The 26,063-nt window shown below is 41.6% G+C and overlaps 1 protein-coding gene across 2 annotated transcripts in view; it reads right to left on the bottom strand.

Moving 5' to 3' along the window:
• The window catches only part of Mkx (mohawk homeobox), a 59,612-nt gene that overhangs the window by 22,441 nt on the left and 11,108 nt on the right, over window positions 1–26,063 (bottom strand). The gene's annotated exons all lie outside the window — the stretch shown is intronic.

Genomic DNA, 26,063 nt, shown 5'->3' on the forward strand with positions numbered 1-26,063 from the left:
CATCTAAAAATTAAAACGTAACAAGCTTCTAATCATCACTTGTTAATCCGAAGCAAAAAGAATGCTTTTCTCCATTGAAAGCAGATTGTCGTTAAAAAAAAAAAAAAATCAGCATTCTTCAAGGTCATATGCTATTGGCAAAGCTCAAAAAAACCTTGCAGTCCAACTTGCTTATATTCAGCTGTGTTTACTTAGACTTAACTTGACAAAGTCTGCCTCTGATTATACGGGGCAGTCATCTGCCCACAGATAAATAGGTATTACACAAACTTTTTGGAGGGAATGACATTTGGCCTCCATAATTTTGGAATAATTTACTATGTACCCTCAGCTTGAAACACCGAAATGATTCACAATATGTTTTCTGATTGAAACATAAATATTTCATGTCACAAAGGGAGCAGCCTCCACGACCTCTATGGATTTTAGGCGCTCTGCTCACAAAGTCTGGGGCCTCTTCCCAAGGTGTGGCGGAGCTCTGATACAGGCGCCTTCAGCCACATTTACTTCAGCCTTTTCAACAACCATCAAGATTTCAAAGAATTTCTGTAAACAGACTGTCACTTAAAGAAAATAACTTGCCATCAATTTTTGCAACAAGTCTCTAGAACAGAACGTGCATATAAAAATAAAGAGTTAAGTAAATTATTTCCAGAGACTGTGTCTCGGAGTGGTGTTTACACTCTCGGGAGAAAGCAAAAGCTACATGTTTTACCACTGTATCTTACACTAAACGCGAAATTTTGTTTTTAGAGTAACATAAACCATCTCCACGGCGCAGAGTCTGTTCCTAATTAGCTAAGAATGTGTTCTGGCCCCATCATATTTACGTTGCTTGCTGTTATATTTACACAACAGAAGACATAAGATGCTTTTCTCTGAAAACGCGATTGTTTCAGAGGTGGAAGTACTTCTGGCCACCAGAGATCAACCAGTAACCGGTTAGTCAGTGGATTTTCATTGCTGGCCTAGCTGACAGCTCGTAACACAGTAGTGAACACGAGGGAGAAGGTCCCTGTCCTCTGAAGTTCATCAAATGAGAAAAATCCTGGATTCAGCAGGCCGCGATTTTTTTAAAGTTACTCATTTTTAGCTGACATAATTCTCAAAAGTGTTTCCCTGCTGAAACTAGAACAGTCCCTTCCCTGACTCTGTAATTCACTGAGTTAGCTGAGCGATGCAGCCCTTCGTGTGCAAAGGTGGTGGCCCAGTGAGGGGGCCAGGAATCCTGTGCCGCCCCCCAGCCCTCTTGCAGTTCAGGCTCCGTCTAGGGCTGCGCTGCGGGTGGGTTCACTGAATGCTTTCTAGTGTGGTCTTATGACAATCCACTAACTGTGCTCCGATAAGCACTTAATAAATTAAGTAACAGGGGCAAAGGTAACTGCTGCCTCTGCGACAACTACCACCAGTCAGATAAGCAAGGTGTTTCGAAGGACTTTCTCATACCTTACACACCGCAGAATCACTTTTCATCGTTATGTTTTTGCTTTGACATCCACAAAAGATGATTTTACATAGACATTTATTTATAAGATTATAAAATACATGGGCTTTTACACATATAAAATGTATCTACATCACACACACACACACACACACACACACACACACACACACACACACACATATATATGTGAAGGAATGTGTGCTCAAAAATGAGAGAGCCTTTAAGGTCAGAAAACAAATCCATAGCATATGCCAGAGACTAGAGGGTCCTCCTCTGCCTGTCATCACAAGAGAATACAGTAAGGCCTCATTAGCTCTTAATGCGAAACCAATCCAGGATCATTCCAGGAAGGGCAGATTCCTCAGTTTCGAAGAGTGCGCACAGAATCGAATCCAGGAAAATGAGGGAGCATGGAATTCTCCGCTGAGGCCCAGCCACATGACAGAGCCCAGGCATCTCCAAAGCCACCGATAGGCCTGTGTGCCAAGCGCCGAGGCCGCTGCTGCTGGAAATAACTTCACAGCGTGAGACGGCGCTGTCCTAGGGGAGCCGTCTAAGAGGAGGGTGAGGAGGTGTCAGAAACACCGGGCCTACACGCTCCCGCACATTGTACTTTCCAAGCCGGCTGGCTGTGTGGGAGGGGTGGGGGCACAGCTGATGCATAAAATTCAAGTAACTGGACCCTTCCAGGAGTGGGGCCACTTGCTGGTGGTTGCGTACAAAGGAAAAGTAAAATTGCACATCTTATGAGATTGGCCCAACACATACAACTCTGAACAGAAAGGAGTTTAGGGAGCTTGCTTTGAAAAAGGAACATGAAAATCCTACACAAATTATTTTGCTTTCAGCTGAGGTTATTGTGTGTGAAAGGATGAATTGAACCATCAGGCATGCAGCTGATTCTCAAAAACACCCCATGTAACTCAGAAGAAAATGTCAGGGGTCACTGTCCATTATTAGCTTGCAGAAAATCTGTAGTAGGACCAAACTTATGTGATTGTTTTACTGTTAATCAAAGTAGAGGGGAGTGCATAAAGAAAAAAAGAGAAGAAAGAAAGAAAGAAAAGAAAGAACAAGAAAGAAAGAAAGAGGAAAGAAAGAAAGACAGACAGAAAGAAAGAACGGTCTTCTCCATCCCACCAAAAGTCCTGATATTTTCTGGTTTCATTTTTCCCAGAATTGAAACACCACAAACTAACAACACCCCAGCATACTCACTTCCAGCTCAGTCAGGAAGTGCTGGGGTACATAAACATTTTTTATTTCACTTTTTTACAAGACGGTGACCAACGTTTTCTTAGCCTTCCAAAAAGCTTCAGGTTTGGAATACATTTTGGTTAAATGTCAGCAAAGGAATTTGCTCATCGTTCAAAAAACACTTTCTCTTTCCAACCTTGGAGTGTGTGTAGAAACTGTTGTGAATGGAATTGCAAAAAGGCTCTGAGCCACAAAGGGAAACCCAGCTTTTATAATTCTTAGAGGAGAGTTGTAGAGAAGTACTGCATAGGAGGCAATAGGAATAATAAGAAACACACATAAAGCATGTTGGCCAAGCGCTTTCGAGATCACATTGTCACATCTGAGTGTCACAAAACCCCCTGTTTTTATTTCCTTTGTTTTACGGATGTAGAAACAGAGAAGTTAAATGATTTACCTAATGCTTCTCAGTCAGTGGTAGAGAAGAAAGACGGGAACCCAGTTCTTCAAGGTCTAAAGCCATGGAGCACACGTGGACTTTAACCCCCAGGCCAGCTTTTCACCGAGTGGGAAAACACTAGAAGTACACTCACTGAGATCAGGGGAGGTGCCATGGAATGCAGTGAGCCAGAGAGAGACATTCATGGCAGTAAATTCAGAACAGAAGCAAAGCCATCATTCTCTGCAAATACTAAGATTGGACTACTAGAAAATACAATAAAATCAACTCAAGAGCTACCAGAAATGATAAATGCCTTTGACGGTAGCAGAGTACAATATTAATATACAGTGGCCTTCTTATATTTTAAAAAACCAGAAAATATAATAGAGGACAGGACTCTGCTTCTTACACCAAAACAATAGAGACAAAATGCTAGGAATAATTTAACAAAAAAATGAACAAGACCAATTTAGTGTATCTTAAAACACCATGAGCAGTCACAAAAGAATATACAAAGTTTTGAAATAAAATGAGTCCACAGCCTAAAAGTGATTTCCTATAATTCATAAGCATTTCACATTCCAATAAAAGTACCAAGAGTGTCTGTCCTTTCAGTAGACAGATTGAGCCTGCAGTTATTATGGAAAAATAAATAAGCAAGAGCCAGAAAATCTACACAAAAAGAACAGTGAGGGAACAAGCACAAGCAGGTATTAAACCTCAGTAATTTAAAACGGTATGAAATGGAGCATGAATAAAAAGAATTAATTGAGGAGAATAGAAAGACAAGATAGACTCGATTTAAAATGTTGTATTTTCCACCAAGGCAGGAGAAGAAAGATTAATAAATTAAGGGGATTAGGGTAACTGGGTAATGCCATGGCAAAAAATTCTCATCACACTGTATTATACTATACCTCTAAAAAAGACACTGCAAATAAAGAGTTAAGGTAAAAACTAAAACCATGAAAATAGAAGAAAACTTGGGATATTCCTTTTAAAGTTTTGCAGCGTGGAAGTTCTTTTCACTCTGAATTTAGAAGCAATAAAAACGGTGAATGTAGTTACACTTTTAAGAAGCGTGCATGAGGAAATCACGTTTAAAATGATGCGTACAACTAATTAGGATAATATAGTTCTTACACATATTAGGGGCTCACCTCTCTAACTGTCCAACCTTTTGTCTTGCCTGGGCCGATACTGGGTAAAGTGAAATTGTTTGGGGCCACATATTAAGTATATACTACAGTTAATGCGTGCAAGTAACAACAATCCCACCGGTGTGTAATTGTTATTGTGGTGCTTTCTATAAGGGGGCAAGGGCTCCTGTAGACTGCGGACTGGGCACACCTCTGAGTGTTCTTTGAAATTCATAAAAATCATCAAAGACCATTCATAGCAAAAAAGAACATGAATATACGAACACCGGAGACGTGGGAGCACTAGTTGCTTCTAAATGCGTGCAGATGCTCAGGGTGCTCCATTGCCAATCAGCGGGATAACAGGGTGGGTTTAGTGGCGCTGCATCCCGGGCTGCAGGGGAGAAGCAGCCTCCTCCTCAGTCAGGCTGGGCACAGGGACGCCACACGCCACGCATGTCTTGCAGCTGGGATCTAGTGTGACGCAGCTACACACAGGAGAGTAAGAAGGCTCATAATGTGCCATCACGGAGCAGCTCTCTGACACGCGTTACTTAGGGGAAAAGTTCAAGGTGATAGGTTGCTTTTTACATGTAAAACAAAGTGATTTATTTTACTCTTGGTGTCTGGAACCAATAGAAACTGACAAGCCCTCACCGCCATCTCCTGGTTATAAGATAAATACACGGTCGTCCACACCAAAGGCACACGGAGTCCCGCCTATTATCAGAAACTGTGCTCTGGAATAGTTTTGATGGAGGTTTTCTTTTCTTCTTCTTTCTTTCTTTCTTTCTTTCTTTCTTTCTTTCTTTCTTTCTTTCTTTTTTTTTTTTTGGTACCAGGGATCGAACTCGGGACCCTACGCTTGGCAAGGCAGGCAGCGGAACTGGAATCACTGGGCTAAATCCCCAGCCCTGATGAAGGTTTTCTCTAAAATGTGGTAGAATATATATAAAGCAAAAGTCATCATTTCACTATTTTTAGACATGAAGTACTGCCCTGTTATCACGGCGCCTTCACCACCACCCATCTCCGAAACCTGTTTCGCCTTCCCGAACTACGGCTCAGCAGCATTAAGTAGTCATTTCCCATTCCTCCCGGCCTCCAACCCCCTGCAGCCACTTTTTTTTTCCTGCCTCTTGAGTTTGACTCTCTAGAGTGGAAGCGGGATCACACAGAATAGTCTTGTTGTGAAGTTTCAAATACACAGAAATGCCCGTGGGTTCCAATGGGATCCCGTGAAATCAGACTTTCCTAGAAGCCCCTGCAAATCTTGACCTGTGGTTGCATACTCTGATGTAAGAAAGGCATGGGATTTGATTCTGAGGGAGCGTAAGCCACAAAGCTGCAAAGTTTAAATATGATTACCTAGCTGGTAGGTTTCATTCTGCTTTATTCTCTCTCAGAATCAGATCCCTTAACTCTTGTACCAAGACAAGTTTATCTGATCTGCAGTTAACTGTTAAGACAGCCTGCCCTTCCCAGAAAAAAGAATTCATATATAATTTGCCTCAAGTACTCAAATTTAGTCAGTGGTTAGAATAAAGAGGTGAATCAAATGCTTTTGGAGTTTTCTGGCTGAGTTTTGAAGGCGAACGGGACGGAAAAGACAAATAGCATCACAAGCTGATCAGAGAAAACAAAATGTGTCCAGAGTTGCTCCTGCTAATTCGGCGTCCTGAGTCTGCATCTTCCAGGGCCGATCAGAGAGCAAACGAAGGCCTCACGGACCACAGGAGTCCTGCAGCGCAGGGAAGGCACGGGCAGGGCCTCCTTCCAGCGGGAGGGTTTCTCTTTTCAATAAAACTTCAGAACTGGCAGTGGTGTCGCAACATTTCTAGTCTATCCCTATGGCTTGCTTCCTTCTTTGTGTTCTCCCTCCCCGCCCCCTGGAGATTGATCCAAAAGGCCTCACATTAAGCTACATCTCCAGCCTGTTTTTATTTCTTATTTTGAAATGGGGTCCAACTGAATCACTAAATTGCCCAGGCTGGGCTTGAACTTGCAGTCTTCCTGCCTCAGCTCCCAGAGTGCTGGAATTACAGGTATGGGCCACCATGCCCAGCTTACCATTTCTTTTCTTCCTTCTTTTTCCCCTTCTTTTTTCCTTCCTTTCTTCTTTCCTCTTTCCTAAGTTATTGACTTAAATTTTTGACTAAAATGTAGTAATTATACCTATTTATGGGGGACAGTGTGATATTTCAACATATGCACACAGAGCGATTGATCAAATCAGGGTAATTAGCATTATTTATCTTTGCAATCTTTGAGTTCCTTTCTTTTGGATCTTCATAAAATACACAATCGGGTGTTGCAACTATAACCACCTCACTGCGCTGTGGAACACCAGACCTTGTGCCTTTTTTCCAACATGTTTTGCCCAAGTATTATGGGAGGTCAGAAAAGAGTACCGGGGGTTTGGACACTGAGTACCACAGGTTCTCGACTTGTGCGCTTACTGGGATATTGCTCAGTCCCGTCATTGGACTGAACAGTTTCTGGGTGAATTCTGGCCTAATCACGTCACTGCTCTTCAAGTAAAGGATTATCTTTTCACACCGCACAGTCACAGGTAAGAACAAAAGCACGCCTGTAAAATACCCTAGAGTACAGAGAGCTCAGGCAACAGGGCCTCGGAATCACTGGAACCTCCGAAGAGGACGCTCCATCTCTGGGAAGATCACGCATCTTACAATGACACAGATTCACAATGGAACCAAACGTAGGAAATTGTTTTAAAAGGCTCCTTTCTAAAGTCAATGTCCACATTTTTAAAGACCACGCTTATGCCGTTCTCTATTCCCCTATCATGTTGTCATTTTTTAAATAATGTGTATCCTTTTCTATAAAAGACACGAATCGGAGAGAATGAGCGTGAACCAAAGATGTTTTTGCTGGATTGTCTTCTTTCTTTCTTTTTATTTATTTTTTTGGTACCGGGGATCGAACTCAGGACCTTGTGCTTGCAAGGCCGGTACAGAGCCACTGAGCTACACCCGCGGCAACTGTTCTTCCTTCCAGTTATCTCCACACGCACGTTTGTCACGTGGCCGGGCGAAGGGGTGGGCGGAACCTGGTGGGTGGGACGTCGCCACCTCCCCAGCGCCTGTGCGCACAGCCCCGCCCTGACATGGGCTACCGCAGCGTGCAACCCCGACTAAGCGCTCAACGTGCACTGATCCAAGAAGACAGACGCTGCGATGCTGTCTCCAAATGGCTTCTAAACCTGGGGTGTCGGAGGAGGACGCCCGACTTAGAGAAAATCCTTGAAGCTCCCGAACTCACACAGACATAAGTGAAGAATATCAGCGCCTTTTAAAGTCACAAGGGCCTTCCGAGGAAGGTGAAGAGCTGAGCCACGGGCCCCTTCGCTCCCGCAGCCACTCGGGGGGTCTGAGCAGGACACAGAGACTGGGAGGTGAGCTGGCCACAGTGGGCTCACCCTGCACTGCCTGAGAAGAACTGGGAGAGGACGCTGAGGCAGGGGAATTAAGGAGGCAACGGGAGGGCGGAAGCGGCGAGACCGGAGCTGGTGAGACAAGGTCGGGCCAGGACGCCATGGGGCGCAGCAACCCGGGCAGTGGGAGAGCAGGGCTGGGGCTCAGGAGAAAGCTCGTGAAGACCCTGGGGTCCATCCCAGCACAGGGGTGGGGAAGATAAAGAGAGACGGAAAGAGCTGGGACAGGAGGCCCTCCTTTCCCTCCTTTCCGGCACAGTCCAGAGCAGCCAGGAGTCGCGAACCCCAAAGGACAGAGGCGCCCTCACCCTCACCGGGTGGCCTGGCCATCGTGTGGGGGTGGGGGGTGGGTGCGTTTTCCTGGAGAAGGATCGAAAGCTTTTTATCCAACTTTCAAAAAGAATAACAGCTCCAGCGAGTTACAAGTCACCGTGTTCGAGACTTCTACTCTGTAAATGATTTTTTTAAAAAGATTTTTTGAGTTCACTTAATCAGGATGGAGAACACCGTAAAATCAAAATCAATTGGAAAGAGAGTAAACCAGGAGCTGAGAAACTCAACTTCTGGCTCCGTCTCTAAGCAGCCTGGCTGTGCAGCAGCTCCCTCCCCTCCTGAGAGTGGGAATAATTATCCCTACTTTTACCTCATACAGTTGTAATGAGGAGCAAATAAAATAACAGACGTTCCATGCACTTTCTACAGCACACAGTGCAACACAGTATAAGACATTATTAGAGCTAATTTGGCATTAGATTTGCTAATCTAATACCAGAATAGTAAGTACAAAAATGAACTCAGGGAAAATATTTTTACAATTCAATCATGGATAGTACCCTCTCTTCTTGCCATAATAAACAATGGTGTGCTGCTTTAAAGACTATTTTTCTTGTACTCTTAACATCTGAAGTTTCCCTGTACTCTGGCCTCATGTTACAACTTCTGTGACTTTTTATACCTATTGTGTGCTCCGTAGTTAAGAGCATCAAATTAGTGCAGGAGCAAAGGAGGCTTTGCGGCAATGGTCATGACGTTTGATCTTACACAGGGGTTAGGTCATTTGTGGGTAGAGCCCAAAGGTAGGGACAGCTCCATAAAAACAAGCAGCCTCTCTGGTCCTGCAGCATTCAAAAATCCAGGCCCTTCTGCTACAGTTCTAATTTGTAGTCTGTCTGGCCCTGAGAATTCTAACTGCAGCCTCTATTTAAATAAAATGTATCTACAGCAGCTTGGAGCGCTGTTTAAAAACGTTCCATGCTATTTCAGCTCAAGGACAAGCTTTTAAAATGGAAAGAAAACGCAGGGTTTTAATTACAGATTAAGAGCGAAAGTTGTTTTCAAGGAATGCTATTATTGAGTCCCACTGTTGGAGAAAGCGTTTCAATTCTTAAAAAATTAATTCTGCTCTTAAAGTAGCAGTCTTCATTGACACAGGAAGATCAAACCTGGGAGTGTACTTACTCCCTGTGCACACGCACAGAGGGACATTTTTGTGGTTTTCAAACTATGATAGTCACAGCCCATCCACTCGGTATTATATTTTCCAGGGCTTTCAGGCACCTTTGCAAAGCAGGATGCAGTATTTCGACCAGCGCCACTGCAGACACCGTGACACACTAGTGAGAGGCAAGATCACTGCCTCTACTCGATGGACATTGCCGGTTCACCTTAAAGGTAAGAGAAGCCTGATGGCTCAGCGATCTTACAAAACACAGGGACTGAGATGGGCTGTTCACAAAAAAGGATTCACTGCAGAATTCTTCTAGAACCAAGTGTCTGTGCTGTCCTTTCAACTCGATTCTATTTAAGCCTTACTTTATGGAATGTATCTATTCTGAAAAATCAAAGCACACTTCATACACTGTCTGTGGGCTTGTAAAGTACACGAAGTAGAAGGCTTACGTGGGATCTATAAGCAGGGCAGTAAGCGAAGACACAGACGCTGGGCTCCTAACGTCCCCCCTTCTCCCCCTGCCCTCAGCACCCCAGGGCCGCAGGGAGGAATCCGCTGTAGTCCTGTTTCCTCAACAGGCCTGCTCCGCTCTGCGCCTCCCTCTGATGAGGAGCTCGTCGGCCCTGGGCCCTGTTCCACACGATCGCTTCAGCTGCTGCTTCACACTGTTGGACTCCGCAGCTCCCAGGAGAAATGCAGTGGCAGACACTTTCCTTCCTCTGGCCGCCCTGTTACGGTGCCAGGTCCTCTCCACCCTGTGAAGAGGCTCTCGGCTCCCTGTGTGATTCGAAGCCATGGGCTTGTCCCACAGACATGGTTTGGCCCTAAGGCGGCCTCTGCAGCCTCAGATGCCCACAGCAGGGCTCTGAGAGAACCCATCGGGAAGACAAAGAAGGGGGAAATAAATGCCCCTTATCAAACAAGATACACGGCTGACCCTAACTTCCTGGGAAAGGAGAGGATTAAGATGCTCAGAGTGACTCACACACTCAGTTCCTCACAGATTACACTCTGCTTTTGATACCTGCGGAAATGAGGAGCAGCAGGAGGGCTGACAGCAAGCATGTAGGGCCCACGGCCAGGAGCTGGCTACTCTGTCACTACCGCCCCCTGTGAGACTCCTGACAGCTTCATGCCTCGAGGTCACTGAGCAAGCTCCAGCGTCAACTCTGGAAGGGCGGACAGCGGGCTTGGGGTGATGGGCTGAAGGCTCTTGTATAGGCGGAAGAAAGGGGTCCAGGAGGCAGGAGATTTAGAAAAGGAGCAGGCAGATCTCACAAACATGAACTACCAGCTTTGTAACCTTTTTCAGATCTGAGCTTAAATCTGACTCTGCAACATTATGGCTTCCAAGGGCTTCCAAAAACACAGCGAATGTTTAAATTTCTCAAATTTATTCCAATAGAAGACATACTGCCATTAATTCCCCTCCAAGTATCCTCCTTGCTTCTAACATACCCATTGTTCTTGCCAGTCTGAGGCACTCTGCAAGTCCTCTTTTGTGAGTGTCCTTATAAGGTGTGCTAAGGTGCCATCCAATGGGGAGGCGGCTCGTAAAACCCTGATGCTGTCCCCATCCGCCTTGTTCTCTGGTACCGTGTGACACCTGGCTCCTCCCCAGAGTCAAAATGACCTCGAAAGGTGAGCGTTTCGCATCAGGGCAGGCACACAGTGCGACTGAAGACAAGGACTGAAGAACCGCTTCAGGAAGAGGCAGGAAGGGTGGGTTAAGTGTGTTCGGAGAGCAGAGCAGTATTCTGAGGGGCACTGACTAACGGCAGTGTGTCTTTTATTGTGATGTTTTTTATTTAAACACACACCGTGTATTTCAATCATACCTTATACATGGGAAGGTTCTGCTGCCTAGATCTTCTCTACCATCTTTTAAATGAGGGCAGTAATATACACATCAGGGAGTTATTGTGAGGACTAAAGAAAACACAACTCACGTACATGAAATGGGGTGATGCCGGGCAGGTAGTAAGTACGTGGAAAACAGCAGGTTTTATGAGCACGTACAGCACAGAGATGCCACATCCCTCATGCACTCAGTCACTCAGCACCTCTCCTCCCACTACTGCAAACCATCCTGCCAGCCACCTTGGGCACCGTGTTGTTGGCCCGACGCTCACCTGTGTGCTAAGATGCCTGCTTCGCGCTGCAGAATACACGAAACCATAAGGAAAGCAAGATAAATCAAGACTATACAGAGTGCCTGGATGTGTACGTGTGTCTTTTGTATTCATACATAACCTTCAACTTCATTAGTTTTATTAGTCTGGAGAGTACCTGTACCTACAGCATTTAAACAATTCTATCTTCTATCTCTCAAAATTACCACACTGATGATGATATTTGCTGCATAAAAATTTGAGGATGAATGGGCAAAACTTTACACACGTCCCCTTGCTACACGATTTATGCTGGGGTGGGCAGAATTTTGCCCCCCTCCACTCACGCCTCTAGGGTTGCATCAGTGAACATGTTACGTTTCACGTGAAAAGAGAGGCCACAGATGTTGTGCAGGTGATCAAACAGCCGACCTTAAAATTGGGAGATTATTCTACCTTGTTGAGGTGGGCTCAGCGTAATTACAAGAACACTTAAACACAGAGCTGCTGGGGCGCAAGGTAGGGTGGGGGCTGCTTGGAAAGTGCAGGAGGCCAGAAGAGAAGCCAAGAGATCAGGAAATGGGGGTCCAGTCCCGCAACCACAGGAGATGAACCATACCAGTGGCCTGAATGAGCTCCAGGTGGTTCTTTCCCAGTACCGTAAGATCCAGTGTGCTGAACACTTTGATACTGGCCTCATGATACGCTGAGTGGAGAATCTAGCCAGGCTGCATCAGACTTTGGACCTACAGAACCGCGACAAAAACTATGAAGTATGTGGTAATTTGACATGCAGTAAGAGAAAACTAAACATAGGCACACAAACTGTTCTTTGATTTGTAACTGGAGTCATCAGAGTTATGAACTTGATATTGTTAATTTAAAAAACAACATAGCACGTTCCCCACGGCTGCACACAAGCTATTCCTTCTGGGAAATGTCTGTGTCTGTGCCACGATCTCTAACTGGCCTTCTGATATCTCCCCTGTTCTTAGTACAAGAGATTCATTTCACATCTTAGAATAAGTCCTTGGATATGCTGCTGGCCATCAGCGTGGCCAACAAAAGGTGTACAGATGTTTCATTGGAAAAGCAAATCTTTTAGGGTGAATGAGTGCCTGAAAATATAAAACTACTAGAAGAAAATATAAGGAAAAAGATCCATGACATTAGTCAAAGCAGTGATTTACTATACATGACCACAAAAGCCCAGGGGATAAAAGAGAAAAGAAAAAGATAAATAGGATTGCATGCATCAAACTAAAAGACTTCTGCCTTTGAGGGAAACAGAGGGAAACAGAGCAATAGAGTGAATAGAATTATCATATCATCCAGCAAACCCATTATTTTGTATACACCCAAAGAAATTGGCTATAATTAATAATAATGTATTGCATATGTCAAATACTGTCAAGAGAAGCTGTAAGAGGATTTTAAGTGGTTTTGCCATCCAGAAATGGTATCTGAGGTGACAGCCATGCTTGTTAAGCTCTTGTAATCATTCCACAACATATGTATGTATCAAAACATCACCTTATTGTTTAATTGACATCTCTCTCTATATAGAGAGAGATGCCAATTAAAATAAAATGAAAAATAAAACTTTAAAATATTCCCAAGGAAAGCCTCATGAAGGAGGAAGCTGTAATCATTAGCTAAGAGTTAAAACTGGGTATTTGCTGTTCATGCTGTCTTCCCAATGGCCAAATCAACTAGCGGTAACATGTGACATCCCTGATTCCAGTATTTCAAAGGATGGACCGAAACATGAGCTACAGGATACAGAGAAAGACCCACTCCTCCTACCAGAAACAATGACAATACAGTCACTGCAAGGAAAGGATTCTAGAAATGTTAAAAATAAAAGTTTCCTGGAAAAAATCTTGGGAACAGTCGCCTATTTAAGACATATCACTGTGTAAGCAGCACATAACTTAGATGTTGACAAAGATGGACAAAGCTTATTCCTGAAGAAAGTGGGGGGGAATCACAGAAAAATATTCTGTGCTCATTCTACCACTTTCCAGAGACAGAAGTATTGTGAAATTTTCAGTCAGTTCACTCGTTGTCAGACAAACCAGGAGAGACTCTGAACAGGAATGTCCTGAACAAAGACAGTGTGCCTTATTGGTAATGGGGGAAAATGTTCAAACAGAGGAAGAAGGAGGGAAAGGAGAGGGAGGAGAGGAGAAAGAGGAGGAGAAAAGACAGGAAGGTATTAGAGAAAAGCAAAGACACTTTACCATTTTCATGATAAATCAAACATACAAATTTTAATAGTACTTTGCTAATATATTGTTTTGGAAACATGTGAATCTTTTCTCTCCCGTGGTGTTGTTTTATTGTCATGTATGATTTTAATTGACTACATCTGTAGCACTACATAAAAATTACTAGAGTAACCCAAGGGCAAAAGGGTAAGAAACCATTATGGGGGCACACAATATTCAATGCTCCATTAATTGATAATTTTGCTTGAAGAAAAGATTGGCAAAAAGGAGAGGATTTCCTAGCTCCTTGCTTTTACTTAAAAATTCCAAACAGTACTCGCTCAAACAAAGAACTTATGTTTTCCACTGGAAAGACAAAAAGAAAAGCTCCTAGCAGGCCCTGCCACATCCTTAGCTACAAAGTAAAGCAGTATCCTTTTGGATCCAAGTCATATTTCAAAAGCATTGGATTTATTAGGTGCACAACTGCCAAGTAATATCATATTATTTTATTGTAATTACAGGTATCTTTAAGTTGCATGGAGATCTTAATTTCAGGCAGTGTAGATTAAGAAATTTTATCTATAGTAATGTGTTGTTCATGTAGATGAAAACTATCAGGAATTCTGCAAGAGTTCCAACTGTTCCATTCTTCAGACAGTTACTCTGTATTTATTATTCCTCGTCATTCGGTATCTATGTATAATTTTGAATGTGAATAAATTCTCACTGGAAACTAAGAAAACATCTTTTGAGATAAAACTATTGATAAAAGTCTATATTACAGAGCTCCACTCTAGTTAATACACTTAATAAGCTTGACTCCTTTCTCCCTCAAAATCTCATTAAAATTATAGAAAGTGAATATAAACCCAGATGTATGCCTAACAGCGCTCAAAAACAGTGAAGGTCATCACTGCCAAATCATAAAAGTTGAGAAACTCATGAGAGATAGAAGACACATGGCATCACGTTGGCGGGGAAGTAAATCTAAACAGAGCACTACAGCTCAAATCATGTGGAGGCCAAACTGTAGCCAAGCCTGAGTGGGTTCTCCCAGCAGCCCAAGGAAGACATTCATGTCAGAAGTTCAGGCAGAGAATCAGGAGGCCGTGAAGGGAGTCATGGAGGTCCCCAGGTAAAGAACAGCCATCAGAAACTTGAGGCCATGGATTTACTGCCTCGCTGAGTTCACAGAGAACTTTCTGAGTTATCTAGCTACAAATGTTCTTTCAACAAGATGGGGGGCCTGGGCCTGTTTAAAGGGGATCCTAGCAAAGGTTCCTAAGCCATGAAAGGGACAGTTGTTCTGAGGGAATAACTCAGCGGGTTCCAACCCCAGCACTGAAAAATAGATTAGGAGTTAGAAATTCAGGTAACTTCTGATTGTAAAGGGGCCACAGCTGCCATGAGAAAGGAGTGATAAATGATGTCAGTTTTCCTTCACTGTGACAAAATACCTGACTTACACAACTTAAAGGGGGTAAAGGTGTATTTTTGGCTCCTGGTCTCAGAGGTTATAGTCCACAGTCCATCATCAGCTCTGCTGTTTGGGGTCTGTGGCGAGGCAGACCATCGTGGCAGAGGGGGTGTGGCAAAGCAATGTTGCTCACTCCATGGTACCCATGAAGCCAAAAAAGAGAGATGGGACGGGAGCAGGGTCTCAAGGTCATCCTCAAGGGCACACCCCCAATGACCTAACTTCCTCCCACTTGGTGCGGGGGGCACCTTCTACAGGTTGTGCCCCCTCTCCATAGTGCCACAGGCTAGTGCTCCAGCCTTTAATATGCAGGCTTTTGGGGGGACATTCCGGACTCAATCTAGAGCAGAAGACAAAAGAAGACATTCTTGAAGAATACAAATACATAACCAAAATTAGAAGGAAAACTACAATAGAAAGTTGACTAATATGGACAGGGGAAAGAGGAAGCCTAGCATACTAGTACTTAGGTGAAGAAACTATTCAGAATATAAAAAAGAAAGCTGAAAAATACAAAAAGAAAGGTAGAGAAGTAAAGAATCTCAGGCCAAGACCATCTCACAGGTGCAGATCATTTCAAACTTTCAAGATGATCAGAAAAGTAAACCTTTACTTTATTTAAAATTTTCCAGAATGGAAAATGATGAAATGTTGTCTAGTTTATTCCACAAAAGTAGCATAATTCTAATACTAAAATTATACAAGGAGACCTTTAGCAAAATGATGAAATTATAGACAAATATCACTCGAATTTTGATGTGAAACTGCTAAATAAAATACTCGTAAATTGAACCCAGGAAAATATTAAAAGAACGATGTATTATGATGGAATAAAATTCTTCCCAAGAATTCAGTGACAGTTAAACACTAGAAAGTTTACCTTTAAAATAACTACATAAATATTTTTAAAGGGACAACTCGAAGATGGTCTTAAAAATTGAGAAACAGCATTTTGTAAATGCAATAACTGTGTGTGTGTGTATTTTTCTTGTGGGGATGGAATTTCTTTTATTAACTATTTTAGAAATAAAAGGAGAACACCTTAAATTGACAATTCTTTTGTCCCTTATGATAATCAGAAACCTTCTGAAAAAATACACATAATGATAAACTATAAGAATTCCCTTTAATATTTGTTATCATTGGTATGAGTCAATATTGTTCTATAGAATTTCACCAATATGATGCAATAACTACAAGGAGAAAGGAAGGCAAAGCAAATAGAGAATAAAGGTATTAAAAATTACTGAAGTTATACTTGTGCATTTTGATAATCCAACCAGACAATGAAATAGGTTTCTGTATATCAATAACAGTTATTATAATATATAATTGGCAATGAATTGTCCAAAAGAAATAGTCAGAATAACAAGTAAAATTCCTAAAAATTAACTTAATGAGAAATATACACGCTCCATGTAAAAAAAAATAAAAAAACTTATTGAGTGCCATGGAAAGTAGCCACAAGACACACCCCTCAGTGGTATGATTTAATATAACAAAGACAAAAATATTCCCCAACTCATATTCATTGTTAATATTCAAACTAATATTTAATGCAATTCTGACTTAATTTCCAACAAGTTTTCGCTTGATATGGAACATGTCAGGCTTATTTGAAAGTTCAACAAGAAAATTAAATTGAAGAGCCTAGATGAGATGATTTGGAAAAGAAATAAAAGCAGACACAACCTGCTATAAGTCAAAATGTAAATTATAGCCATGAAAACAATACTGCTAATACAAGAATTTTTTAAGTTTGATGGAATATAAGAGTCTAGAAATAGATATAGATACGTAAATTTACAAAAGTAAACTGGAGGTAGGTCATACGTATTTAGTGCACACGGAAATAATAAAAATATTAGAAAAATATAGAAGCATCCTTCCTCTTGTTGGGATGCATCGTCCTAAAAATGTCACATGACATACAGAACACAGTGGGCCCCTGGGCCCAGCACCTTCCCCGGGCAGAGGGTCCCACACCTGCTACCTCGCCAAGTTCTGTTTGTAAGAGAGAGAATATGATGTGTATTTACCCAGGACTGTGAACTGTGTCACAGATCGTCAGATGTGCAAGGTCCTGACCGATTATCTTGCCATACACCTTAATTTTACAGCAAAGGGAAAGGAGGCCCTGGTTAACGAGGGGACTCGCCTTAGGACACAAACCCAACTGGAAGCAGATCGACCTGAATACACAGCTCCTTATTTTTAAGGTGTTGCTCTGTTTTTTCCACATTCAGGTTTCTCAGGGCCTAACCTACACATGGGTCACTTCATGCCAGGTAAGGAGGCTAACTGCAGAGAAAACTGGAGCATAGCAAAGCCATTTTCCAAACCACAGTTGAAGCAACAGGAATTTAACTATTTTCAAAATATAGATTAAAGATGCAATGTTTCAAAAGCATTTCTTTGGGGCTTTTGTATGATCATAATAATAGCAGCTGAGGGCTGGGGGGTCGTCTAGGTTAGCACAGACGATGGGGCACGGGCCTCTTTTTTGTTGTGCTTCCTTACTCAGCTTCTCACCAAGTCCGTGTGTGTGTGTGTGTGTGTGTATGTGTTGGGGGTGCAGATTAGGACTGGTATTTGGGGGCTAGTAATATGTCACAAAATCATAAAATTGAGCTTTTAAAATATTTTCCTAACAAGAGGAAAGGTACTGTAACTATAAACTAAATTTTTCTGCTTCAATCATAGTAACTGTGAAATAGTCCTCAAATACCTTTCACAATAGTTGAGAATTAACTACTCCAGATGATTCATGTTTATGCTTTACTGAGCACATCTGAACAACAACAAAAAAGTACATATTGCCAAAAAAAATTCTGAAGAAAAAGTACATCGGTTAGGTAAACTTGAGGTCCCACCAGTTATGAGAAAATGTAACTGGTGCCATATTTCTTAAAAGGTCTCAAGTAAAGGAACCCAGGAGATAAAAGAACAATTAAAACAAGACCAACTGCACCGACAAGGTTCTGAAAAAAACTCCTCTGTTCAGTAAGATAGCTTTAACCACAGGAGAAAAAAAAAATCAGAGCAACCGAAGGACAGTAAGAGAACAGGGGATACAACAGAATCAGCCAGCTTTGGTCACAAAGTAGCAAAGGCCGGGAGACACATAAACAGCTGAGATAACACAATCCTCCAGCTTTGCAAGGCTAACATCACAGCAAAGGCACTTGGCACCCAACAACTGCTGGCCAGGGATTTTACTCCGAGAGGAATTCTCATGCTTGCCAGCTTGCCATCCTCTTGCCTTGGTGCCATGTGACAAATGAGCCTGAATAACACTTTGCCTTTTAATGCATCTGTTGTCTGAATCAGTGTTGAAACGGGAAGGACGATCTCTGAATCTTGGCCCTTAGCAAAAGGGTACATTTTAGTGTCACAATGACAGTCTTGGCGGAACAAGGCATTCTTCCTTGAGACGTCCACGCCATACTGAGATCTGTCCGCCCTCACCGGAATCTGGCTTCACCGAAAGGACAGTCGGTTCCCAACACACAGGCAGCTATGCAAAAGCTTAAAGAGCAGAGTGTTTCTTGGAAATCTCCCTTTATGAATGGTTGTCTCTCACCACCTTTTAGTGTTTTAAAAGCTTTCATTTTTCATTTGAGTTGTTTTTCCATTTTAACTTTACATTACCCAAATATTCCCCTCTGAATCAGCACCGTAAAAAATTTTGCCCTTATTTAAATGAAAACTGAGTAAAGACAAAATCTATTCTGTGACCACACTGTTCCTGTCACAGATGTACACCTTAATCACTGTGAAAAAATCAAGGTGCCTATATGTATTTATACCAACTCCCCACGATGAATGCAATTCATGTTGGTCCTGAAACATGTACAACCGAGGAAAGATTTATAAAGAAGAAAAAATGCTTCCCAAACCATTGGGCAAACAGGAAGCTTTTAACCCCACCTGCAGTCGAGCACTCTGGGAAATGCATCTAGGGCTCAATGACAGCAGTTGGGGGCCCGGGGGACAGCCGAGGGTAGACTTCGATTTTGTTCTCCCTGACCTGAGGGAACAAACGCTACAAGCCAGCGCCCAGCACTTCCGGAGTCCACTCTGCTGCTCCACCCCACGGGGCGGGAGAGAGTCGTTCCTGATTCACCTTTCTGGCTGTGAAGACCCAACACTGTTGCAAGCAGATGAGCCGGGTGGGTGGTAAAGGCTAGGACTTACCCACCTCTCACAAACGCCTTCCAACTGGGTCGTTACCCTCACTCAGCTGGTTTCTGACCACTTCCTGGAAATGACTTCAGTGTCTCCAGACGTGCACCGGGTCAGAGGGAAGATAGCCCTGGTCATTCTCAGAAGCTACTCTGCTTTCTCAACTATGTTCAGTTCCTACTACTCTAACACACACACACACACACACACACACACACAACTTGTGCACACACTCACGCCACAGTCCTTTGACTGCTAGTATTTGCTATTAGGTATCTTTGCCATCTATTCCTTTTTTTCCTTTAATAACCAAAGGACAATCCCTAGACGTCAGGTGAGGCAGTGACAAGCTTGTGTCTGGACCTTTCCATAGTAGTATTAAAAGAAATTTTTAGAAATGTACACACACCTATCCCAACTTCTTGAAAGTTCAATATTAATGATTTAAATATTTTTAAAGTAAAAGTCAATTAATTACCTGCAACTGCCAAAAGCAATTAACAAGGATCAGGCTCATTTTTTCCAAGCAATGCAGCAATACGTACATAAAAAACAATTTTCAGTGCCTACTATAGTAAATAAAGCAATTTCCCAACCTGCAAAATAAGAGATTGAGCTGAAAATTTTATTTTAAATTGACTTCTGGACTTACCAAAGTCCCTGATTATTTACCTCTTTAGTGTAATGAAACTGAAAGAGATTAGGTAACAAAGCTATTAAAGAGGAAAGTGTAAAAAGGTTCATTATACAGCCATTACTTAAATATGCCATCCTTCATTTCAACTGAAAACCAGGGAAAAAAAGTCAAATTTTATGAAAGAAATTAGGCAGAGTAAACAAGTCTATTATTACTTCTTTTGATTCCTCAAAACCCACAATTATAAATTATGTCATTTGTCATAAAAAAAAAAGAGCACAAGCTTCCAAAATTTAAAAGTACCAAAATTCTGGACTGGAAGAAAACACATATTTATCCTGAGTGAAAAAATTTGTTACATCAACAAGGCAAATTTTGACATACAAAAATACTTGTTTAATTTTAGAAACAACACAGAGAGGCAGAAGGGAAAAACTAACTGCAGCTGAGAGAGAGAGAGAGAGAGAGAGAGAGAAGAAAAAACTGCTCCCATAGCATATTCATTAAATAGAATGTCTTGTTATTTTCACAGACAATAATTTTTTTTTGACATCCTTTTCAGGCTCTGGCTACAGAAGTGTCAATGGGTCTTATTTGTTCTCCTCAGAGTTTGTAAACCTAACTAGACTTAGTAGGAGTTATGCAATTATATTTTTTATATATAGAAGGAAGGGGAAAAAAAGACCCTTTTATGCCAGCCTGAGTGTGGCTTGACTTTTTATGACTTATTTAGAAGCCCCAGGGAATTTTTCAGTCTCTTAATGGAAACACTGACACAGTCTTAAACATGCATAGTGACCTAAGCAAGCACACGGTCTATGTACCAAACTGCACCAGGATGCGACTGACCATTTCAGCAAGTTTGAAATACACGAAGCTTCAGAAAATCAATTACAACTTATTTGATGATAAATGCCAGTAGAAGAGTAAAGCCACAACCAGAGTGCCTCTTCAGAACCAAAGTCTCACATTGGTAAACGTGTTTTTAATAGGAAAATACACAAAATGCATGGAATCTTTACTGTTACACATGGAAGAGAGAGAAAATGTGACATTTCCACATGTACTTTCTCCTATTTCGACATGTGATTAAAAAATAAATGTTTCTCCCTAGTGGGAGATGTAAGCCAGGGCCTCTCACATTCTAGGCAAGTGCTCTACCACTGAGCTACACCCAGGGCAAAACAGTTGCTCTTCAAAAGTCAAAGCTCTGTCTCAGAGTTCTTGTCAACTTTAAAAAGGAAGGTAGCAGGAAAGTTGGAACCTTCTGAACCTTGCTTTGTTGTGTCTCACCTACATGAGTCTCTGTATCAGGTAGCGACAAACATTAACACTTAAGATAAACATCAGCACTTAGTCTATCTGCTGTACTTTTCATTCTTCAGTGGATTTTCTTTATTCCAGCTAACTTTTCTACTTATCATCCATACATCTTCCTGGAAGTCACTCTTTTACTTAAGATCATCTGATATCATTTCAAAGTTTCAATCATCTCATAATCATTTCAAGATTCATTTTGTTTAATTCATCTTCTTTAAAAGCTTTTTAAAATCTTACATTTTCTTTCCTTTAAAGAAATTCTTTTTAACCAATTTAAACTTAGGAATCTGCTCTTTCTCTTGTCATGTGGATGGATACAGACCAACACACACCTATGTACGTGAACATGTCTTTTGTGATTTAAAGAGCAGACAAAATCATTAAAACACTAAGCCATTCAAATAAGAAACATTATGGAGCAAATACGGGAAAGGCATGGTATTAAGTGCTAGGAGCCTATAAAAATTAAATTGATAGGCTGGGCGGTACACACCTGTAATCCCAGCACTCAGGAGGCTGAGGCAGGAGGATCGCTGTGAGTTTGAGACCAACCTGGGCTACATAGTGAGTTCCAGGTCAGTCTCAACTACATAGTGAGACTCTGTCTCAAAAAAAAAAAAAATTAAATTGATAGAACACCATTCCAGGAGCTTTTAATACATAAAAGGCGGTGGAAATTGGTACCAAAGGGAGAGACAGATTGTGGCTGCATTTCACAGAACAGTTTCTCTACATTCACACAAATATGAAATCACTGTTGCCATCCACCTTTGATACTGCAATACAGGAGATCAGAAACACCTGCCTCAAACACAGCCATCACAAGTCTGTACACTTTCTACACTGCCACACACTTGCAGTCTGTTTGCAAACCATGTTGTCGGCATCTTTATTTTGGTCTTTTTAGACTCTTGCATGACACCAAATAACAAGGCAAAGTGGATAAAAGCCACCCCCAAAGAGCCAGCAAGTTGCTCGTGCTGCTAATATTTGTCCCGCGCATGTGTGCGTGCATGCACATGTGTTAGTCTGGCCCAATCTCTCAGTTCTTCACAGAGAGCAGAACATTAGTGCAATCCCAAATAAATTTTACAAGTGAATCTGTAAAGGAAATGTCATTTTAAAATGTCAAATTAGTTTGAATTTCAGAACTAATCCATGTCAGTAACCCATGCAAATCCATGTGCTTCACCACCAACATCACTGCCAAAAATCTATTAAGAATCTACAGCACTCAGAATAATGTTTTGGTTTTTATGATTCTACAGTAACACACCCCCACACACACTCAAAGCACAGTGTTTCTATAAATTTCATTTAAAAGATTATTGGCTGGAGGGCCAGGGATGTAGCTCAGTGGTTCCGCTGCCTGCTTCGCAAGCACAAGGTCCCGAGTTCGATCCCCAGTACCCCCCCAAAGAAAACATTATTGGCTTGAAATAAGTAATTAAGGAAGTTCTCATTTTCCAAGGCTAGCAGAAAGACATTGCTTAGTTCTCTACCAAGGAGGTAGGGGAAGTCAGGACTGTGGTTAGCTCGAAGGACACTAAATTGAAAGGTGGCAAAGCATGTAAGAGATTCTAGGAGAGGAAGGGAGAGAGGGAGCAAAGGTTCATGGGAGATGATCCAAATGTGTTACATACATGCATGAATATGCTGAAACCAAGCCCAATGTGCCCTAGTGAAGAAAGGAGAAGAGAAGAGAAGAGAAAAAAGGGGGCACATTAAAGAGGATGGAGTACAGAGAAGATATTTCTTAAAAACACCCCTAAAGCAATGCTCAATATTCTAGGGTTAGAAGAGCAGCATATTCTTTATTTTTAAAATTGGTACTCATATATCTGCTATCTGGAAATTTCACTCTTGCGGAATACCTCATCCCCAGAAAGCACAGGATGGGTGAACTATGATACAAGAAACCAATAAACTCCCAAGTGCCCTGTTCGTGTCGCACTCAGAGAGGGCTTTCTTATTTTCTGCTGGAGTGAGTCCTCTGCCCTTTGCCCGCCAGCGAAGAAGGTCTGCAGTCTTCCAAACGGCAGGGTTTGCACAGGAAATGACAGAGCACAATGGGATGAAGACCAGGAAAGCGCATGGGCAGAAGATTCACTGGATGTGAAAGTCGGGGAGAGAACCTGAGAATACCTCCACCTACGCCGCCCCCGCCTGCCTGCCAAGGGTTTCTCTGAAAGCTGTCCCCAATTCCAACCGTCACGGTAATGACTCAGACCCACTGGGGGGAAGTGAGTGCTGAGTCCTCAAGCATGCCTGGACTTTATAAACTGTAGGCATCAGTTTAAATCTTAGAGAGCATCAATGTGCAGGAACAGAAAGAAAGAAAGAAAAAAAAACAAACCCATCTCCCTCTCAGGGTCATCATTTACTGAGAAATGGCAGCTGATCTTTGTCATTCTCCCAAATACTTTCTACTTTCTAGTTCCTCTCTTCAGCCCAAACGGATTCCACCTACTGACGTGTCCTAAGGAAATGGCTTTTCTCTTTCTATCAAATCTTCATTTCTTCAAGGGTATTCACGTCCATCAAGCTGATTAATTCACATCAACACAGAAGCCAGCCTGACCTGTCTGCCTGCATGTTTCCGCTACACCACATGTGTCTAATTAAGAGAGTTTAACAGGATGAAATGTAAACAGCCAGCCTCTGTCTGTCTGCCGAGCAGGTTGTATTCATGAACCATGCACTGGCAGCAGGGACCAGGAAGTAACTGTTTGAATGGCCTAGCCATTTAGAAGCTATGCAAAGCGTGGTGAGGGCTTGTCCCCACGCGTGGCAAGACGAAGAGGGGATGCACACAGTTTTTCCAAGGCTGGCCTCACTTTCCCTTTATCATATGCTTCTTAGAACCATCTCTCCCCCTTTCCTTAGGGCAGAAAATCTAGCAGGCTCGGTTCTGAAGCTAATGTCAAACTCTAATTCAATGGAGGCAAGGCTGTGGTAAGCATATGCTCTGGAAGACGGCATGGAAGATCTTTGCTGACCAGACTCTTTAATCTGACACCTAAGATCCATTCGGGTACCTGGACCTCAGTTTGTAATGGGAATTCATTCCATTATACATCTGAAAACATGATGAAAACGGACTGCGATTTTAATTTAGATTACACCAATCAATGAACAGAGTCCTTGAGCATTACTTAATTGTATTTAGAAGCGATGACTTTAATTATTCAGATCAATTGTAACACTGTAACTTCTGCAGTCAGAAGTGGTTCAACCAATATTTGTTGAGCACCTACTATGCCTCTGGCACAGTGCCAAATTGGCTAACTGCAAGAAATGATATCTACATAAAATCAATAAAAACTCGTACCTGCTTTGATGGCATCTGTAATTCACAAGCACCTCCCTCCTCTGATTAGGAAAGAATGGATGCGATAAAATTCAGGGACCCGTTACCTTCCACACATGCAGCTCTTTGATCCCTCATGTTTATTAAAATGCATGGTGACAGCAATTCTTATACAAAAATGGGTGGCACAATTCCCCAGAAAGTAAACCAATTGTACTTATATGTGTTCTTGGGGGAAAATGTGAAAGTTAAAATATGTGCGTTACTACCGCAAAGCGGGGTGGGGCTGAGTTAATAGCGGATATAAGAAAATTCTATTTAGGTGAGGAAAGAAAGACATCACCAGATGGAACTGAAGGAATTTAGGATAAGCCTGGGTGCCAAAGAAAACCACTGCAAGTGGTTTCAGAAAATATTTCTTGACGCCCTGTGCTGCTGCTTGTGTGCCTGTACTGTGTTAGCCTCCTACGCTATACTGTCTGTCACTCAGCCCCCTGCAAATGGCCACGTACTGCTAGTTCTGATCGCCCTCAAAAACCAGCCTTTCTCAATTCTCCAACAATAAAAATAGAAATAAAAATCTGGTCTGTTCTTTAAAGCTTACAAGTACACGTGCAAAACCAGAAGTTCGCATGTCTTGGTTGCTTTCTCACTGGTTGTGTAACTTTTGAAAAGTAGGCTTTTATTTAAAAATAGAACTTGGCAAAGGAATGATCCGTAATAGGGAGCAAGTGCATTTGGAATGCACTCATAAAAATAAACAGCCCAGATATTTAACTTTGGGAAGCATTAACTACAGGCATGCTATGCCTTCTCCACTCGGTATATTTTGTCACTTTCGAAAAGAGCATGCATTTTTAGAAGATTCACCAAAACAGGTAAATTTCATAGGAATATGACCTTGTTTTCACTGAGCCATATAAAGGAATTTCCAAAGTATGTGACTCCATGCAGCCGTTGGTTTTTAATCTTTTAAGAAAAATTTACTATTTTTAAATAACTACTTACAATTAACCATCCCATTAAAACAAATTTTATTTTTTTCCAAAGCCTTTCCAGTCTTTTTTGTTTATGCTCATTTGTACTGTCATACCTACGTTTAGTGTTTTCACAATTTTAAATTTTTAAATATATTACTGCATTATATACATATTTCATGTTATTTCTTACTAAGTATCACTAGTATCTTAATTTGGTTTGGGGTTAAAATAATATTTACATTTTTAAAAACTGACATACCTCCCATGATTTTACATGCTCCAGACAAATGTATAAAACATGGAAATTAATTATTTCTTCAAAATTTCGAGAAAAATGAAAAATCAATGGATCTATGAAGTCACGTGCTTTGAGAAGTGGATTTACAAAAAAAAAAAAAAAAAAAGGAAACCCTGAATTTTTTTCCTAAGTTGTTGGTCATTAAAATTTTTCTTACAAATTTAGAATTTAATTTGTGTGACTGATAGCAATTCACTTATATACACAGTGATACACATTATATTGTGAAAGTACTTTATTGTGCATAATATTCTATAACTTTTAAAAATAACAATTATATATATATTTTGCCAAATTTCTAACCTTAATTTTTGATAGTTTCTGCCTAGTTTATTATTGTTTTCAGAGTCAGCATTTATTTATTTTTCAACTATTTTACCTTTCAAAATTCTTTTCTTTT

The sequence above is a fragment of the Fukomys damarensis genome, unplaced genomic scaffold (assembly GCF_012274545.1).
Source record: "Fukomys damarensis isolate Sample0158 unplaced genomic scaffold, DMR_v1.0_HiC HiC_scaffold_19, whole genome shotgun sequence".
In the NCBI taxonomy this organism is placed as follows: Eukaryota; Metazoa; Chordata; class Mammalia; order Rodentia; family Bathyergidae; genus Fukomys; species Fukomys damarensis.